We start from the raw sequence: 21,923 nt of genomic DNA, 5'->3' as shown, positions 1-21,923 counted from the left end.
ATTTTGTTTTCCTTGCATCATCCATGCATCTGTAACATCTTCATGCAGACATCCTACAGTTATATACATTATATTTTTCCAGAAGATGCTAGGGTGTTGGACTGGTTGACCTTCCAGCCAAGTTATTCTGTGGTTCTGTCTGTCCTAATGAATCAAACCAAATACTTAGACATCTAATAAAATGTTGCCTTGTATCATGGATGATACTAAATATTTAACATTCAGTCTCCTAGGAAAACTGTCTGCATACATTGAATAAGTAGCACACTGCAATATTCTTCATACATAGCAATGTGGCATGCAGTAAATCTTAGTGTTATTGTATTCACAGGGGGCATGAATTTTTGATTCACATACAAACAAATACCCATGCAAACCAAATCATACCTAATTTGTACATGCAATTATCAATCAAGTTTGCATATGATTTTTGCTGATTACAGAAGAAGAATGATCAAACAAGTACCTTGCTTTTTGTTGTTGTTGTTTTATTAGCATTGGTACAGGTGCGATAATGTAGAGATATATTTTTATAGACTTGCTAATATATTTGTGGGAAAAAATGGACACATTTGAGGTCTTTCTGAGGTCTGAAACCAAAGCATCAAACTTCAACTAAGTATCAGGTGATAATTACTTTAATTTAAATATGTTAATCAATTAGATCATTAGAGGTGATCTAATTCACACCTGTGGAACAATTAGGGCTTAGTGGAAACTGAGAAATGAGAGAAAGAGTAATAAACCATAAAAGCAGCCTCTCTGATGAGGTAGGTTTTTTTGCATCATCTTAGTTTCTGAGGTTGTATTTTGCAGATACTGGCATGCTGGTTTTGATAATCAGGAATGAAAAAAACAAGATAAAGCGCCTATTTTTAAGTAATCTCTGGATGCTTCTGTTCTTTAGCAATTCTTTAAGCTATTCTGTTACATTATACTTATTTGGTTTCATCCAGCATGGGTGTGGGGGTTTGGGGGTTTTTTAATTAATTTTATTGCATTGGCTGAAGTAGATTGTGGTTTATCATTCATAAGGGCCTTCATATGCCTGCTCTCATGGGTATTTATTACTGAGGTTTGAACAGGTTTTGTATTTGTTTCTCTAGTGTGAGCCCATCCAGTTCAGTGTTGGTTGGCCCATGGGCAATCTTGTCCTGGTGGTGAATGAGCATGGTTCAAAGGCAGCAGTTGGGGTAGTGGTCTAAGAGCATTTATTTCAGAGTAGCGCTGCCTTCCTTTATAGTTAATAATTGCTTACTGATTTTCAGAGTGCATTCCAATAGGGGATGGTATTTGACAATCAGATACATACAGTCAGAGGAGGCTTTCTCTTGATCTGGAAGTACATAGTACTCGAATGCCTAATTAGAGCATGCCATTTTGTGGAAGGAGCATTCTTATGAATAGAGGTTATCCCTGTGTTGGTGAGGTAGAGGCTTTGGAAGAAATAAGGTGGCTTTCTATGGGGAATTGCTAGAACTGCCTGTACTGTTATGTTAGGGTGTCTCTATCTCTGGCAGGTCTCTGCAGCATGCTCAAAGAGCACTAAGAACATGCATGGGAACAGGTCTGGCTTGCTGAAGGTTGTCTGTGGTGGTCTACTAAAACCAGCCTGTAAATGGACAGATTGTTTTCAGCTGCAGTTTAAATGTAACAGATGCATTTATTTATTAGAGTATGATTTAATCCTCGACCTGATGAAGTAGCATAAATAGTAAAATTTCATTTCTTTTGGAAAGCTCTAGATCAGGCTAAACTATGTAGTTATTTTTGTGGGGTGGGAAGTATGAGACTGAATAAAAAGCAAAAGGTAAAACTTGCAGCTAGAAATCCCAGCTAGGTCAGCTCCTGCAGTCCTGACTCAGTTTTGACACTGTCTACACTTCACTCTCAAAGTCTGTACCTGGAAGAGCTGCTCAGAATGCTTTTAATGGAAAAAATAAACCAAGAAGTTTTAAACAAAATGAAATATCTTTCCTTAGCTTTCTTCTTTTGTATCAATATGGCTTGATTGCTTTCTTTTTTACATCCTTAATTTAAAATCTTATTCAACTATTTTTGTGAGTGTGTGTATATATGTAGCTTATGATTTTCTATTTTTATTACAGTGTTCAGTATAAAAGAAAATAAGTGTTTCTTAGACACAATACTGGACTTTATTGATCTCAAAGTTTTATTTCATAATGCTGGAGGTTTCTTCAAAGGATGGGAATTCCTATTTTTTCCAAATCTATTGCCCAGAAAAAGTACTGAGCAAGTCCAGCAGAAATCTGATTCGGTGTGGGATAGTAAAATATGTCTCTACCCAGAAGAGATGGGCTGAATGGTGCTGGTTTCTACAAATCTCCTTACCAGCATAATTCAGAAGTGTCAGGGAAAAACCCTTTTTTGTGCTCATAAAGAAATTTGGGCTCTACTCTTGTGTAGCTGTGTTTTTTCTTCTGTTACTATCCCCTTTTGGCAGATAACTTTTGGGTAGACAACTGTTCGCTGTGAGAAAGTTGCTCATTCATTTTTTTTTTTCAGAGGCCACTGGACAAGAGTGAGCGGGTAACAACTCACTGACCTGAAGACCTACCCATGGTCAGATAAATGAGCTGGGTGTGAAAGGCTAAAAATCCCATTACCAGACCTTGAGCCATCCTGTCCTTAAGCAATTTTGCAATATTTCTGGGGAAGAAATAAATACAAGTTGTGGATTAAGGGACAAATCAGATAAACAAGCAGCGAACCACTCTTCTGAAATAAAATTTTTCCTGTGTTTTTGCTTAGCTGCACTCCTAAGGCTATGAGATGATAGCTTTAAGAGACGCATGGTCATTGTGTCCTAGGATGAAATCAAACCATAGCTTGAGGCTATAAACCTTGTTTTACTACCTCATCAATGATGTCTATCCTAAAGTGTTAAAATGCTTTTAAAATTCTTCATACAGTAGATGGTAGGAGATCTTGTTCAGGTGACTCCAACCAAAATTCATTGAGAGGTGATCATATCTCTAGCAAGTCTGCACTTTGCTCACCATTTCTAAAATTAGCCAAACTATGTTTTCCAATGAGATCCAGACGGTATCTAGGTATCTATAGCTTAATGTAACACCTACACCTTTGGGTGTTCTGGACTCGCAGTTATATTGTTACTTCTGAAGACTCTTATGGAGACTCTCTTCAAACTTCGCCCATAGTCCAATTTTTAAGGGCATTAGGAGTGATGCAAGACAATGTATCCTTCTCTGCACACCTAGGAGAATTAATCTTCAAAGTCTAGTTATTTGTAAAAACATAGTTGGTTGGTGTTGGGAGTAACCTGTATTTCTGTTCTCTCCTGAGATGTGGTGCTTTGTGTACAAATCCTGAATTCACCCGGAATTCAGGCTACCTGCAAACCATTTCTCCCCTGTGCTATTAGGGCCCTTCTGAAAAAGGACCTCAGGCTGTTTTTTAGCTGTCTGATGTTCCTCAAGTGCTATTGCTGCAGAAGTGGATGGGACAGATAAAAACTGCCAGAGCAAGTGCTGAGAGGGCCCTTTCAATTAAACAATGTGAACAGGCAAGAAGCTGGCCATGAGTTCAGCCTTGGAGCTCTTACACAGAAATGAGTCAATGGGAGCATAGCTCTGGGAAAAAACCATCAAGTATGTATACAACTGGGTGAAGTTCAATTGAAAATGTACTATCTGTAGCTCTTCCTGGTGAAAGAGGAAAACAGTATAATTTTATTTAGCTCACAGATTATTATCCTTTCTAAGAATTAATGTGTTTAAGAAACAAAACAGGAAAAAGTTTATCTTTTGGAAATAGCAATAATGAAATATATTTAGGGTTTTTGGTTAGCTAAAGTCACTTGGCTGAATGCACCATGAATTGAATAATCCTGCTGATTAACCTAAAATTTAATTAACAGCAGAAAAAAAATCACCCCACTCTTAAATATTTAACTTCCTTGTTACATGACTAAATATTTTTTAAATACTGTCTTTTTTTAAAATGCTCTTTTTGCATCTTGTGGAGCTAGGCTTTTAAAGGTATTCAGTCCCCTAATTCAATCACACTGATTTCAATAGGATTTAAATCTCTAGGCACTTCTAAAAACCCCAGTAGGCTCTTATACATCTTTAAGCACCTAACTACCTCTAAAAGTCTGGCCCTTGATAATTTTAGAAAATGGTCCTTTCTATCATGCAGAGTTTCCTGCTAGCAAACTGGAAAAGTAATTAGCATATAGATGCATCCCTCAGACGGTAGACTGGGTTAAACTGGATTTTTCTACCTTTTAATAACCATTGGAAAACAACAAGGAATTAATTGGTTTGGAAATGTGAACTGATGGAAAAAGTCAAGCTACAGAAAAGTTATTAACTATGCAACACTGAGAGTCCTTAAAACCATCAGTTAATGAAACAAAGAAAAGAATACATTGAGTGAGAATTGATTTAGAAGTGAAGAAGACAGATGAAAAAGGACTTGCACTATAGGATGATGAAGAAAAGATTTCTCTCTTGGAAACTCCAGTAGTCACTGCTATAGCTGTAACAGAGTGAGAATAGTCATCCAGGGAGCATCTCTGAGATAAAGAGCCCCTTTACCATGGTGCTATGATGCTCCAGCATGCCCTCTGCTTGGGGCAGCTTCACCAGGCTTTGCTACAGTGGCTCAGCCATCACGGTGCCATGTGTTTTGGCATATGATAGTGAAAAGTCTCTCCTGGCACCTTCTCTGATCACGTCCAGCCATGCAACCCCCACTCCCTCCATGACCTTCCAGGCATTCAGGGGTGCCAGCAAGCAAGGAGAGAAAAAACTTTTCCACGTGAGTACAGAGTGCCCTAGTAGTGAGACAAGAAATGCCTTTGAAATCTTTGGGTGAAAAATGCTGTGTAAGAATGAGTATTTTTTTTTTTTACTATCCTCAAGGGCAGAATTTGAAATAGCCGCTAGAAAGTGTTGCCTGTTCCCACTTCACATGAGATATCTTTAATCATATTCTACCCGGAGAAAGAAAATACTGCAAGGGCACTATAAAACCTCTTCCTTGCTTTCATCTTTGCTTCTCCACTCAGCCTCACGTGAGGGAGAGAGGTATTCACAGCCAGACTGATTCTGGACTGACTAGGATTGTTCTAACACAAGGGGATAATTATAAAAGACACATTTCTACTGCAAATACCCCAGGTTAAATTTTTGGATTTGAACAGATCTCTACTTTCACAGTGTAAAGTAAATATTTTTTTATGTTGCATGCAAGGGGGAAAAAATGTTTGTTTTGTCTTAATTGTGAACATATTCTAATGATGTAATTGAAAAAAAAGACAGGCAGGAAAAACTTTTGGTTGAAGTACAATATTTTAAGTGCTGGAGCTTTGCTTTAAACTTCTGGGTAAATAGAAATGAAAATAATACTGAATAAAGCATAATGATTTTGTAATTGTGCTTTGTTTTTCAGAGTTTCTAAGGCTCTTGTGGAACCAAGGAGGAGCCAAACTGAGGGTACACCACTCCACAAAACACACAGCATGGGATCTTTTAGAGAGGTAAGGTAATTTCTTATAGCATCCCTTTAAAAAGTTTCAGTACACCAAACAGATCCATGAAATGAAATGAAATAAATTTTAATAGTATAGAGACAAGACTTTTCGTGGAATGCGGGTAGTATTTATGTGCATGTAACATAGGGGAGGAAATAGAAGGAAGGTGACACTTGCAAAGTGAAGAGTGACTTGCCTTATGACTGGGCTAGGAGAGGCACAGGCTTGTACCATGCTTGCCTACTCCCTTGACCTGTGAGTTGAACATAGCTGCTGTGTGGGCAGGTTGCTGATCTGACCAGAAATCACAGAAGTCCAAAGGATTGTTCTATCAGGACATGTGTGCCAGGATCACCTTTATGAACTTGATTGTAATGCTGGAGCCTTCTGTATCACAAAGCCCAGAAAAATGTAGTCACACGGGTTCGAATATGAATCCCATCCACGTGTGTGAAATGGAGTTCCCCTACTGCAAGGTGCAAGAGCTGGAAAGAAGAGAACAGAATGACACTGGATTGAAAATCTAAATTCCTACTGCAGTGCATCTTGCCTGTTACTGCAAGCTCCCTAAAGCATCTCTGTGCCTGTACACTGCTGCAGCAGAAATATAGTTCACTGAGGTGCTTTGCATCATCCAGAAATGAGATCAGATTTTACTGTCCAGTAGAGAATTGACATTTGGGTGGAATAGCAATTATCTTAATTTGTAAGTTATGGCTTACTACTGTCATCTACACTATTGAGGAATGCAGTGCAAAAGGAGAAGACCTATAGAGGGATGTTGTTGGTGCTGAGGATGAAAGGTCCACACTCTGTGTTTTGGAGGTTTTTCCTCTGGACTAACTCCCGTCTTAGCCTATGGGTGCCTGGAGGGCATAAGCTGACCTCTGGAGTGCTTCTGCATCAGCTTCATCCAAAAAGGAGCCTGTTTGTGCCCTCTGAGTTTGCTCTGTGTTGTGAACCAAGAAGTGGTAAGTCAGTATGATTAGGAAACTTCCTTTTAAAGTCCCTAATCTGGACTAAAATACTAATATAGACTCACCCATGGCCTGTGGGAAGAAATGCAATAAATGTGAGCTACTGCCCTTATGGAAATCTAACTCCCTGTGTTACAAGGTGATACCTGATACATTCAAGTAGAGGAGCACGAACTCCCATATTTCTATGAGTTAAGACAACCAGGATGTGAACCCAAATGAGTTTGAAACTGATGAAAAGTATTTGCCAGTAAGGTCAACTCTTTATTTAGTTTATACTTGTCTTCCAAATGGGACAGAGATGCATTTCTCAAATCCTTAATGAAACATGAGTGCTTGTTTATTCTTACCCTGCAGGAAGAAAGAGCCAAAGGTAGTATTTCAGTAGCACCGGAAAGCTTTGTTGTGCAAAGTCTTGTCTTGTGCCTACCTAGACTGAAGAAAATTTTTCAATGTGAGCTGAATACCTTTGACTTTCATTTACTTTAGAGAGAGAGACATTTTGGCTTTTATTCCTGAAATAGTTTCTCCTGGCATACATTTGAAAACTTAGTGGTTAATTTTAAGGATGTCAAAGCTGCTGAAAGGAATGCTCACATAACACCTGCCCTTATGGAAGCTGGTAAATTAAATAGCATTGCTTGTGGACTTAAGAAAATATAGTTGGGGTGATAAACAGAGAGCTTATAGGCAGATCTATTGGGAGAAAAATGTAATTGGATTCCTGCATATCGTAATGGTTGTGGCACTTCCCTTTCTGCCCCACAGCAAGAATGCCCCAATCCAGTGAAGCACTTAAGGCTCAGTAGTGCCTCAGAGTTCAATGACGCTACTTACAGTGTGTAAAACCAGGCACGAGTCTAAGTGCTTTATTGGGTTAGAGCCAAACTGTGTAACACATACACAACACTGTATTCGGATTCACTATATTCAGTCCTGAGATCGGTATTGATCTGGATTTTAAAGCCTTTGCTGAAGTAACTTTTAAGTTTCTTTTTTATAAACACAAAATGAATTTGATATAGTCGCCCCTTTCACTCGGAGATTTGAAAATACTTTAAAAATATGAATGTATTGATCTTTCACTATGGGGAGAGTAAGTAGTAGCAACCCATAAAACAGATGAGGAATCTGAAAGTAGAAGAGTGGAGAAAAAAAATCCACAACAATTGAATGGAATTGGAAAACAAATTTGTCTTGATTGTATTCCCATCTGCTTTGGGTTCAGTTTCATTAGCTTTCTTGAAAGGGAGCTTCTGTCAGGAAAGTTTATGAAAGCACTGGTTTTTAGTAGATATTCAAGAATAATTGCAGAATTTTTATTTTGATTTTGTAACCTGGCTTCTCATTCACGGACTTATGCATGCCCATTCTTCTTTACATACTATAAAAATATCTTGAGTTACCTGTATGCTTAGCCAGATTAAAAACTTCTAAATAAAACACTGAGCATATATTAGTTACTGAAATCTTTCACAGAAATAAATTCAAATAAATTGTGACCTGTTCATACCTAACACAGGAATGTATAGAGAGGCAAAAGTCTGCAAGTATATGACTCATTTTTCATTTACTATCTTTATTGCTACTGAACCAGTTTGAATTTGGAGAGGAAAACACTGAGGGAAGCATAAGAAAAATCATCAGTAAGGATTAGTGCAGGATGGATACTTTTTTTTGGTCGTGAATTATACCAAAGGAAATTTTTTTTAAAAAGGGCGGAAAACCATTGAAACACCATTTGTATGTATGTTAACTTGTGGAACTCATTGCACATGGGCAACATTAGAATAACGTAACAAAGACTGCAAGATTCACTGGTTATATGTGGAAAGAACAGCTGCAGCCACTTTAAATAGGATGATAGTATATAAGAAGAAGAACAATAATGCTAACCATTAAGCACTGGGCATAGGAAGAAGATTCTTTCATAAGCAAGTTATTGCATAATTCTCTGTTATGGGAGTTTCACACCTTCCTCTGAAACATCTGGTGCTAAGAATGCAATAAAACACTAAATGAATTTCTGACCTGATGTGGCATGACAATCAATAAAATTCTTTTATTAGCTAGCTCTAGTTTTAAGAACTTGTCATAGTAACAGCACACAGCTTTGCAGAATGCTAACTTGTGATCAAACATTCAATTTATTTTAAAAACTGAACCTTTCCTGCCTTATTGCACATTTCCTCAAGTCTGGGGAGATTAGCCCAGCATGCTGCATCACCTACCACTAGAGAAAACATAGTCTCTTGCAGTCAATTGTTTAACACCTAATGTATGCTGTGTAGGAAAACTGTAGTGGTACAAAGCAGCTGATAGGCAACCAAAATTGCTTTAGACCAAGTAGCTGACCTATGGTTCGGGTACAGGGTCTTCAGCCATGCCTCTTTCCCCTAAACAACATTCCACTGCAGTGTCTTCTCTGCCACCTTACAGACTCACTCACGGTCCCTTCTAGTGTTAGATGACAAAATGTAATAATTCCTGGTTTTCTGAATGATATTCCAGTAAATCCAGTCTGGAAATCCAGTGTGCATCAGGTCACAAAGTCAAAAGCTACTATACGTGCATCAGACGTGCATCCAATGTCTGCTAGGTAATGCCTGAATTTTTGGCATAGGACTGATTGCATGGTGCAGACAGTTTGCAACTCCTTAAGCTGCTTTGTGCCCCCACCCTACCAGAAACACTGGACTCCGCTGGTGTGGCCAGGCTCAAGGGAGGTTGATGCTGCTGGAGAAAAGGCCAAAGCATCCTGAAATGACCTTGTGGGTCTCGGGCAGTTCACAATGGGAATTCAAGGGCTCTTTCATAAGCATTGTATCACAGCGAGGTCCCATTAAAGTCAAGCACGAGCTATCTGTACATTTCAGTGAGATTAAAATTATACCAATCCTGAGTGCTTGAAAATGCCTAACTCTGAAATGATGCCCACAGTGAGAAACCCTGAGGAATGCAGCACTGTGAACGATTCCCACACTCCTTCAAAATGAAGCCATGCTGTAAAGCAATGCATTTTGATAGCATGGCTTACATCTCTCAGAGCAGCCTGAATGATTTTTCCCAAAGAGTGCAGCAAAGTGTTAATATGATAGCTCTGTGGGTTTGAATTATAAACATGTTTTAGGGCACACCAAGAGTATTGAATCAATGTAAATATCTATATGACTAAAGGAAACATGCTTATTCATCATAAGGGTTTATTTATGTGCTGAGTAGCACAAAAAACTCAACACGATTTTAACAGCCGTATTTTCATGCAAATGGACTGTAGCCAGTGTGAAAATATTCCAGGAATCCCAAACTTTATGCACCACCTCTGAAGTTGTCTTCATATAGAACACTATTTAATTTGTCATTAATTAGTAAATTGCTGTGTGAAAGCCAGCAAACTATCTTGGCTGAATTGACCAGCACAAAGATTATTCTTCTGGAAATGAGTTGAAATTCTTACTGCTGGGCAATTTCCATGAAAATAGAACAGCCTTTTGTAGCTTTTATTTTAAAATAAGAATAAAATGATGCCAAAAGACAGCAAATAAAATGGGTGAAAAATCCTAGCTAAAAGACATAGGCAAGAAAATCCTAACTTGTATGTCTGTCCTAGCAAGCTAAAAAGACTTATTTCTTGCAAGGAACTACTTGAAACTTGAATTTATTTGGGACTATTTAGAAGATACAACTAAGTGTAAATCCCTTCTCATTGCATCTCCTGGAAGTCAGGGTAGATTTTGTTGTATGAAATCTTTTCCTCTTTGAAAGTCAATGACTGGGGAGGGGGGTAATGGGGAGGGGGCGACTTGGCAGACTGCCACTATCTTCTTTCATTATTTCGTATGTTACACGTACCATATAAGTCTGTGTTTGCTTGGTTTGCCGTCCTGTATGTCAATGCAGGAATGATTGTTATTTTATTGTTATAAATAATATATGTGCATTCAGAGACATTTCAAATATTTAGCTTGCTTGAATTCTCACTTTTGCATACTTTCCCCTCCCTATACTCACCCCCTGCCTTCACGTCTGCTACCAAGTCAAAATAAAAGTCTCCCCCATCTCTGTCTCCCATTGTTTTTTCCATAGTTGATTGAATGGTGTGCTAGGTTCAGTGAACTTGGTCTTGGCTAGTGCTCCACCCAGAAACAACCTTCTCTTCTATACGAATTATCATATGAAAGCTGCTAATGTCATTTTACTGCAGCTCTGCTTCATGTTTCAGAATTGTAAGTGGCATCGTGTAGTCCACATTTGCCCAGTTTCAGGGAATAACCCTTCTTCTTCTCCCTTCCTTCTTTTTACCCTACATTTCAGTGGAAAATATTGTCTCCTTCCTTTTATTTGCTGGATCAGCACCTTCCCTTCAATAAATATTTGCTACTTCAGATACGAAAACAACTTTCAATCTGGGATCCTGATGCTGTTAGAAATATTATTGGATAATGTGGGACTTACTCTCTGAAGATGACATTGGTTATTGCAGGCTGATTTACAGCAGTGGAGGGAGCTGGTCTCTTGGAACTTCAGAATGGTGGGACTCTCTTCAAAAAGAGTTTCAGACAGGAAATTTTAAATTTCAGCATAGCACAACAGTAAAGGAGAGAGACTAATGTGGTATAAATTTTAAATGGTGTTGACTGATGTCACTAGCTAATGGTCTGCCCTCAAACTGGTTACGTATAAATGTAAAATATTTTTATATATTGAATATATTCATGAGCATGTATGAATATGCTGTTGTGATTTTGAGATGCTAATATCAACAAAAATGAATTTGTTCTTTACAATAGTGGTTTGAGTGTCAAGAGAGATTCTTTGTTGTCATTACAAGTTTAATAGCCACAAAGCATAAGTACAAAATCTCACTCTATGCCACCACTAAATGGAATTTGCATGCATATTAAAGTGTAAACCAGTTTTCTGATGTTGAAACAATAGCTTCACGAGAACAGGTATAATTTAAATGAGGAAGAGCATTTGCCCACACAGTCAGGCATGAGCAATTTTTCTTGGAATTAGTCAGAAAAGACAATATATATCAAAACTTTAAGGGTTCTTATTTTTTTAGCATGTTTCTTCAAAAGAAATCTTTACAAGAAACTACAAATGTTAACGGCTGGTATTGTTCAGCTCAATAGCAGGAAATGCAACATGACTGCTTTTACTGGGTGCGTGGGAGAGAGGACACTTCGCTTCCTAAAAGAAATATTGTTTTTTCATTATTTTTATGTTTGTTGTTCCCACAAAAATGGACCCAAGTGTTTTGAAAGGATTATAAATATGGTTGCAATTTGGCACTGTGAGCTGGTTGCAGCCGCTGTGTGTATGTGTCTCTCTGTGCTCGTGTGTGGAATTTGGCCAATTCGAACTCTGAGCTGGTCACAAGCAGCCAAATGGTTTTCAGTTTTCTTTTGTTGTAGCTGCATTCCCTACAGGGTAAAACCTTTCAGGCTCTACTTCAAGGTACAATATGCTCCTCTGAGAAGATAAAGTATTAAAATGCAGTGTCTGCTTGTGAAAACTCAAACTTTGCAAAGTTACGCTCTTTTCGTCTCCAAGAAATAACAGTTCCATCTTTCCAGGTCTTGGTTAAGCCAAGACACATGCTAATTTTCTTTTAACTTTGGAATTCTGATGGCCTTAAGGAAATATGCCTTTAAGAGAAGAATGGAATCTGCTGCACCGTGAAGGAGTCGAAGTGTCTGGTGTGATTAATCTGGAAAGGTCTTCTTCACTAGCATTTGGAGTGGATCAATTAGGTGTGAGAGCAGTCTAGTATTTGGGTTTATGCATCATCACAGCTTATTTTAAATATTGTGAGACAGCGGGAACAGGCAAACCATCTGTCGTTTATCACAGAACTGCATCTTTTATTACTTGGCTGCATAAATATCTGAGATGTGATAGGCTTGGTCATGAGAGAGGTGGGCCATCTTCCATAGCAAACCAAGCACTGTCCATTCCTGCTGGTGTCAGGCAGAGTTGAGGTTACAACGCCAGACAGATTCCTAAGACAGCAAACAAAACTGTCAGACTATATTGAGATCCTGATGGAGCCTGAAGGCCAGTACGAACTGCAGGTTTATGTAAGCAGCTGCCTCTCCTGTTTTCCGAATCTTTAATAATGTGCTCTTTGCCAGGGTATCTGGACGTTCATCTTTCTGTTACATTCTAGGTTGTTGCAGTTACTAAAGAAAATGTATATTATCACTTGGAATGAAATATATACACACATACAGAATGAATATATGGAGTGAAATATGTGTATGTGTACATAGCACATACTGAAACAAACAAGCTAAAAGGAATGTTTTGAGACATTTGACAGTGTTAATATTGATTACTAAATAGATTAAGAGACAGCCACAAGAGGTTTTGTCAGGAGATCAAACTTTACCTGTGTGACAGTGTTAATAGTATGAGACCCGAACATTTATCAACAAAACAATTTCAGCTGCTTGGCAAAAAGCATTGCATCTCTGAAGTGTTTTGTCATACAGCTTCTTCCACCTAACAAATCATGGTGTTATACACTTAAACTTGCTCATGTCAAGGAGAAGAATGTTTCCAGCAGGAGGCTGTATCAGTAAGGTTCTTGATTAAGGAATCCTTCAAAGATATGTTTTATTTAGTGTGCATAATTATCATATTATTGATAGAAAGGTGGCAAAAAGAATGTTAGAACTAGCTGGGCTGGATTAGTGGTCCGTCTGGCCCATCTTGTCTCATGCAGTAGATGACCGTACTAGACTTTACATGGGAATAAGAAACCTTAGCATACGAGATTTCTTCTGATACATATTCTTCCAACTGTAAGTGTTCCGTAATTTCTACAGGAGAGGTATGAATTTGAGACCAGAAGAAAATCACTGTCTGTGCAGAATGAAACCCCATAAGACTGCTAAGACTAACATATGCAGAATAGCCATTCCATGCACCTCTGAAGACTTGGTTCAGATGTGTGTCAAAATCCATGGTAGACATCTTTATGTTTGATTAATGTGAGGATTAGTTGAAACTTTTGTCCTGACCTTTTGTCTCAGGCCACAGCTCTGCTTTTTAGTCTACAATGTAACATCTGTGTTAATAATTAAGAAACTCATAATTTTCCAGAAATCTTGTTGATGTCACTCAATGGAGATTCCAGTGGAATAAACTGGAATTCAACATCTGCAAAATAATTAGTATATGACCCTTAAAGGGGCAGTGCTTAGGAAGCAGTACGTCTGCGTTCTGGCTCACATGTAGAAGGTTTCCTTCCACTTAGAAAAGAGCAGAAGGAACTTTCCCCTTACTGTTATCTCCTGATTCAAGGGTGAGAGAAAAACTATTGCTCCTAGAGAGTGCTGTAAGCACAACATAAAAAGGGAAGCAGCATCTCAGCAAAGGCATAAAGTGAACGTGGAAAACGATCAAGAAAGGTGCAGATAATTTAGATAGATAGCTGTCTGATGGTCACAACTGAACTGCCAGAGCTTTAGAGCTGTATCATGGAAGTGATGATTGTTGCTTTTGCCAAAATACAGCTTGTAATTCTTATCTAGCCTTCAGCTCGAGACTTAGGAGCTAAAGCCAGACTGTGACTGACTTGGGCATTACTGGTGTTACTGAGTTGGAGACCATTTCTCAGAACTCATTCTCTAATATAAGGTCAGATGTTTCAGCTCCATCCAGTCAGAGAAAGGGCAGCTTGTTCACACTCTGAGCACTCAATTATTTTAAGGAATCTGGAACAAGTGAACATTCCAAAGCTCCAAAAATGCATCGAATCTGCCTTTTAAAATTGCATCTAACTTTATACTTACCAAAGTTTTTACATGACCTGGACCTGTACAGATTATTAGAGTAAATAATAAAAATATAAATGACTCAGAATATAATTTATCTTGGTATATGTACTACCGTTTGATGATGGTTTCTTACTGATAAACTTCATTATTTGGGAGATTCTCAAGACAGGTGACATTTGGGGAATATTATGAAGAGGTCTCTATTTCCCTGATATTACCCCAAACAGAAAAATCTGGAGCAACAGACTTGGATTTTGAACTACCAAAATTGTTGGCATTTTGAAATGACATTTTTGTTCTGATAAAAATGTCAGCATTTTCCTATTTATTCTAACATTGTAAAAACATTATTTTTAGAAATTTTTGGTAAAATTGTCATATTTCATCTTTCTGCCCAAAATTGGATTTCAAAAGATGTTGAAATATTTTTGTTTTCTGCAACATGGATATCCTACTTTTGAGCAATCCTAGTCTGTACATTTTACTTTACAGTTTAACTGATCTGTATCCTACGGAAGGGTTCTTCACTGAAAATTAATGCCGGTTCCATTGGTTATATAATAAACACCAACAGCTGTCAAAAGCAGAGTGAAGCAAAAGGGGGGAAAAAAGACAGTAATTGTCTTATAAGAGCGCCTCATGGTAATTCAAGAAACATTCTGCAAATTCCACCTCAGTGGGATATGAAATAAAACCCACATTATGATGGATTGGGAAAACCTGGGGTGGCCCAAAGCTACTTTCTCTAGGATGATTTCTTCCTCTTTATTTTTATTTTCTGATAGCTTCCCTAACTCTAACAAGAGTAGAAAAAAATTGGAGACAGGAAAATGTATGACCATGGTAAAATAAAAAAGAAGGGGAAAAAAATCTTTTGCAATATCAGATAATCTTGAAATACAATAATGTATCTTGCAAACCTGTGAGATCTATAGCAGGCTTATAACTGATCAATTTTCCACCCAGGTTTACAAGAAAAATAAAGACCACTATAGTTCATAAATCAACATTTCTTAAGGTACTTGTATGTTTTCTCTCTCCTGAAGGTTAGTGATTTTAAAAGGAAGCTATAAAAGTAAACACATTCAATGAAACTGAGGCATACTAGCAAAAGAATATTTGCAGGGGCATGTATATATAAAGAGATAATATATACATACTATATACTAGGTAACCATAATTAGGTTGTGAATTTCATTGTATAACAAATGGCCGTTGATGTCTATAAAAGCAGCAAAGTATTTTGATCCCAAGTCTTTTGACAATCTCATTTACAGTTTTCATTTTATAGAGGTCCAAAGGCACCTAAGCCTTAGAGAACAGGTTTACTTTTCTGTTTTGAACTGGCCACCATGGAGAGTTTTCTCTGACTTTATACTGAAGTCAAAACATTGGAGGGACATAGATATCTACGAGGATTCCATAAGCAGCAATAGTGACTTTGCAGTACTAGATGTATGTATTTCTGACCGAGGTGTTACAAATCACTGGACCAAGTCAATGGTTTGTTCTCTCTTTGGGAGAACTGAACACCCCAGACCTTTAAACAGATAACTAGATGTGCTCCCCAACATTTTCACTGTCATTTTAATGGGGCTGCCAGGAGAATTAGGAGGCTTTGTGGCTCCATGGGGCAATATGAAACACAGCTCTATAACTGCTCTACCTGAAGCACCCGCAGGTGTGCAGCTATCCCAAGTGTACCCTTTTCACCTCCCTCCTTACAGAAGATGGGACTATATCTATCAGTTATGGCCCACCCTGCTACCAGGTGGGCCTCTTCAGGATTCAGGGTTCAGCGGGAAATACACCATCCTCAGTCTGGGGGTGAAGGTGAGACTGCAACATCTCTCTGTGTGGTTATTGCGCAGTGCTGTTTGCTCAAGGGCAGTGCTGAAGCTCCTAGTTTGCAGTAGCTGCTGCAGTGTCTGGTTTCACAGTAGGTCAGAAATTCGTGTCTGAGGTCCTCAAGGCTCACCACCCAGCTTAGCTGGGGTTCTAAAGCAGCAGGAGCTTGATTTGCCATCATTCAGCAAGGCAGAGCCATGTGTAAACCCATATCTGTCAATCACCAATTCTTTTTCTAATCCACTTGCTCATATTGCCTCCTCCGTTTGCCTTTGCATTTTTGTTCCCTTCGTCATATAGAATTGGTAACAGTTGTAGAGACACCAGCTCGTCACGGTCATCTGTGTGTTGCATGCATAAAGAGGTTTTAAGAAAGAATTTGATAAGTAAAATGGACTTGTAAGATTGGGCTCCATACTGTTGTGTGTAAATTTTAGGTTCCAGGCACTACAATATCTGGATTTTGAATCCCTGTATTTGTGTTTTCTGTATTAGTTTAGACACTTGAGTAACACCTGAGCTAAATTTTGTCTTTCAGCCCCCCCAAAAATGCCATCTCAGGATCAGCACTCAGTCATCCCAAGCTTGCTTCTGTCCTCTTTTCTTATAATCCTACTTCTGTTTTTTTGTTTTGTTTTGTTTTTTTTCACATTGTAAAAATTCCCCTGCATGTCTGTTCAGCTAACTTCCCAAGCCCTTCTCCTGAGTCCTCTGGGAGCCCACCTCCCATACTCAGCAAGCTTTGAGCCCCCAACTCCATTATACACCCTACCTTGAAAGAAAAAAAAAATTACTCTTCAGCTTGCTGACAGTCTGTCGCAAACACTAGATGTGCCCTTTCCCTTCTGCAGAAAGGGCCAGATCACTAGTGTTTTTGTGATGATCTGGATGCCCCGTACTGTCCCCTCAGCGAGTGCTGGAAGCCACAATGAGCTGCCAAGGCTTTAAGGGAAACAAATGTCTGGATTCCTGGGCAGCTCACTGCCTGGGTTGGCTGCTCTCTATGTTGCACCTGAAGTTTGAAGAGAAAATTGTGTTTTCACATGAGAAGAAAATATACCTGACAGTTTTGAATTCTGAAGGATAGCTGCAGCTAAACAGTGCAACTAAGGTAGCTTTGTAAAGTTGCTCTGCGGTATTGACAGCCAGTCAGTCGAGTTGCTTAATCCAAATACTTTTACAGTTAGAATATGTTGCCAGAAAAAGGAAATCAGTTCTTGAGGTGCATTATCTCCTTTCAAGACTGTCCTGGGGGCACTTACTCATTATCCTGGAATAAAACAAATGAAAGATTTCTTTTAAAAAATATTGTTCAATCCATTTAGAGTCCCTGGAGCTGAGTATTTTACATTTTTGTGGCTTGATAAAATAAAACCAGCAATTAGTTTACATGTATTTATCGTTTATGGTTCTTTCCTTCTCTTTGCAGCTCATTTTGAATACTATAATCCTGACAGATTAACTTTACTACTACAAAAATTATTATTATTTCCTGTAACTATGAATGAAATAGGAGTACATGTGTTCACTATGACTGATGGAGGGAAATGTCATTCTGCTAGATAGTATTTTAAGCAGATTGCCTCACCAAAAAAAAAAAAAAAGCTGTAGACAAATATTCGTGTATGTATTTGCTTGTGTGTATGTATGCCATTTCTTCAGCAACAGTTTTTGAATCTGACCAAATCTGAGAGGGGATAAATATTGCATGAAGGTCAGTGAAAACATGTAGCATGATAGGGAAAAAATACCCCATGAAGGCACTGGTAGGGAGAATGGCTGCAGGCAGGCTGCAGCACACCAGAGAACCCAAACAGGGCAGAAACTTAAAAAAACTTCATCCAGGGAGAAGTGTCATCAGACCTCATGACAAACCAGGAGACAGAGAATCTCTACCATTTGCTTTATCCAAAGCCTATAGGACTCCTTGCTTAAGAGCATATAAGAGGCTGGTTAAAAATCTGATTATGGTAGATTGTGAGAGTGGTGAGACACTGGAACAGGTTGCCCAGAAAGGTTGTGGATGCCCCGTCCCTGGCAGTGTTCCAGGCCAGGTTGGATGGGGCTTTGAGCAACCTGGTCTAGTGGAAGGTGTCCCTGCCCATGGCAGGGGGGTTGGAACTAGATGACCTTTAAGGTCCCTTCCAACCCAGACCATTCCATGATTCTATCTCCATTTGAAAATTTTCCTTAGCCCTGATCCTGGACTATCAGATGATTGCTGGCACTGCTAGTGACTGCATAGCCAGATATGTCACAGAGCAACACTGAACAGCACAAAGAAAAATAAATGAAAAGCGCTTTTTTTTCCCCTCCCCAGAGGACAATCAGTGCTATAAATTGGATCTAGTTTAGGAAGTCACCATGCAGAAAAATAGTATTAGAAATTTTACCTCCTGTTTTAAAATGACAGAAATTTTTTCACCTCCTTGGCATTTCATTCTTCTTTATATCTCTGCTTTGTACATGTGAGATGGTGTTCAGTCAAAGAATCACAAAGCCCAGGGTATAAAGTCAGTGTAGTATTGAAGTCTCTTTTTCACTGGCTAGGTATCAGTGCCTGCTATACAGAGCTCTCACAGGCTTATTTCTGGCATAGCCCAAGAAAGTTGTGCCTCAGGATGAATCTGCAGGGTGTGCAGGTTGACTACCTCCTTCTTCAGACTGTGATTCTGCATCTCATGACATGAGTTATAAAGCTGTTTAACAATGTAGTTGCTAAAAATTGAGGCCTTTGGTGGAAACTCAACCATTTGACCCACTTTGGCTGAAATGTTTATACCTGCAGGGTTTTGGTGTTTCTTTCAGCAAGGGTAACAATTTTCCCTTTAAAAATATCACTCCAGCAAAAACCCAACACATTTTGATAGAAATTGTGAGTAAACAAAATTAATTCGTGATTCTTACAGACTGTTTTGACTGGAAAATTTTCTTCCATAATCAGAAATTTTAAGGCCAGAAAATACCATTATGGCAGTCCTTTTAGGTAACACAAGTAACAGAACCTAAGATGGTTCCCATCCTGCAGGCTCCATTTTCACTCTGCATACATTTTTCCTTTGCCTAATAAAAGAACAGAATAATCTCAAAACCTAGAATGTCTGTTGCATCTTTCTGATACTACACCTGCTGTTAAGTTTTCTATAATGTAATCTTTGATCTGCTCTGCTTTTGCTAAGCATTTCATGTCCTGAACCTGTCCTGCTTGTAAACTTTTTAATTTTAACCTTTTTTTCAGGATGATTTTCTGTAAATCTTGCTCTTAGCATTCTATTGCTGTTAGTGATAATTTCGATTTATCTTAATGACATTGAATCTTCTGTATTTTGTCCTTTTCACGCAAATAATTTTCATCTGAGACAAAAGACCAGCTACTTCTGGAAAAGAGTATAGCTGTGGAGGTGCCAGAGAACTGCCTGGATTATCTGCACAGGCTATGCGAGCAGATACATGGCACTCTTCTTTCTAGCTCTGGTGGGCAGTGACAGCAGGTTTGCGGTTGTAACATTTTCTTCTAGGACTTGTCCATTGCCCTTCCTACTTTGCTTTATGTCAAATTTCAGGGGGGGAAGGGAAAAAGCACACATGTTGGGTGAGACAGTGCACGTGGAGCACTCCAGTTTGCATGTGAAGCGAACTGGAAGGATGTGGCTCTCAGCTGAGCGGAGAGGTGGGCTGCATGGGCACACAGCTGCGAATGCGTTGTGTGATGTGGGAGCCTGTGCACACCCTGTGGGGCTGGGCCTGGAGATCCTCAGCCTCCCTCCCGTGGTAAAACTGCAGCTGATGCAGGGCCAGGGTACAAACACTGCTTGAGCTGATAGTTCTGGGCCTTTCTGAATAGTAAAATTTGCATTCCCTTCTTGGACAGTGTAGTACATAACTTTCCCATTGAATATGCCTGGGCTATTTTCGTTTTGTTATTGCCATCCTTACAAATTTACTGTTTGCCATTTTGTTTGCACTAGCAAGTTTGACCATAAAAACATCCAAAGCCTCTGTAGCTTGTTTTACAGAGGATTACCACAGGCCTAGATATAATATTTGGGATCTGCAGCGAGAGATATGGCTTTCAAGAGACATCCCGACACTGACTTGGCATTCGTGTCCCACCTGCTGAATGCCAGTGGGATCCTGTCCATTGCTTTCACAGGCTTTGGATCTCACCCAGAGCATTCTCAAAGACGGGTGGGAACTGGGAGTGTGGGTTGGATTAGGAAATCACAAACAGTTTTGAGAGAGGTTTTCTTTTTAATAAAAATTTAATTTTTGTCAGCATTTTCTGAACAGCTCTAACAACTGCTCTGGAAATCAGAGAGTTTATATTGTCCTGTACAGTAATGTGTGCTACATTCCCATATTCAATTTTCATACCATAATGTCTCCCAAATAATTTTAAAGCTTCATCATAAACCTTACCAATCATCAGAAAATTAAAGAGAAGTTCTCTTTAAAAGTTTATTTGGTATTACACTAATTTCCTTTAAAATCTAGGATACATGTTTCTAAGACATTTATTTCAGAGCACTGTGACCCTTACTGTTACTGTCTTATCCTACTTTGATGTTGGAGTTTTGCAGCATTTTTTAATGTTTTTCTTCCTCTTTAAGCAGAATCAAAACCTCAATGTCTATTTTTCTTTGCCCATGTTCTTTTGTTTCCAAATTGTAGAAAACAGCTTTATCTATTCCTTCTCATGCAGTGTGTATGTTCAAAGACCGTCGTATTTTTGGCTAAAAATTCCTAGCAAACTAGAACACAGGTATTTTTTAACCATTTTGACCATTCATCTTAATCTGCTGCTGCGTATTTTCACTGATAGCACAGTCCTTTTCTCTATCAAAACATATATTCATATGCATCCTACTTACTCTACTGATCACCTTGGGTGCTTACCAACACTTGCTCCTGCTGTCATTTCCTCGCTGACATAACCAGGAAGAAATCCCTCTGCCAGGTCCCTCGAGGCTCCGTGGGCCGCGTGTGGCTCTGCAAGGTGGACTTCCTAACTACCAGAAAGACTAAAATCAGCATCTGCTTCTTAAAGGATCTTGTATTCCTGTTGTAAGTTTTACCCTAGTGAGTACTCCAAGTCAAACAATACTGTGGTTGTGAATTGTTGTCTTGCTTGCAGCCTTGTTTCTCATTCTTGGCTTGTGTCCTAGAACAGGATCCAGAGCGGTTACAGACTACAGCAATACAAAAGAAAATGCCACAAAAGAAACAGTTGCACAATCTGCTTGCAGGCACGCTGCTCCTGTTGTGTGTTTCTGCTGAGCTGGCCCCCAAAATACAGGTAATTTAAATCCCCCAGAATTAAAAGTAAAAAGCAAACAGAAAGTTGAACTCCTTATAATCTCTTCCATTTTGGAGAAAGAGGAAACAGAAAGGAAAAATCTTTTAGGTATTCACTTTAAGTGCTCTTGAGTCTAAGAACCATGACTGAGAAGCACTTAAAAATCCTCGTAGCCCTTAATCCCTATTCAAACTGCAGTGTTAGTAAAACTCTGCCCAGCACTCATCTTACCTCCTTACTTCCTCTCAAGAGGACACCAGACCTCTGTGCAAGCGATATTACTGCTTGCAAGCGAGGCAACCTTCTCCAAATTGTGTGCCTGGAATGACCTTGAGGATTTGGTTGTAAACCCCATTTCTGGTACTCTTTACCAAACCTCAGTAACTACAGCAGCAATCTGGGCAGAAGCCTTTTTCTAGAGCTACTGATGGATATCCTAAGTCAGAAATGATATGCTGGACTTCCAAATAAAAGAAACTTAACTAGGTTTC

Source organism: Haliaeetus leucocephalus, unplaced genomic scaffold (assembly GCF_000737465.1).
Source record: "Haliaeetus leucocephalus isolate CR32 unplaced genomic scaffold, Haliaeetus_leucocephalus-4.0 Scaffold451, whole genome shotgun sequence".
Lineage (NCBI taxonomy): Eukaryota > Metazoa > Chordata > Aves > Accipitriformes > Accipitridae > Haliaeetus > Haliaeetus leucocephalus.
This window is presented reverse-complemented; position numbering follows the sequence as displayed.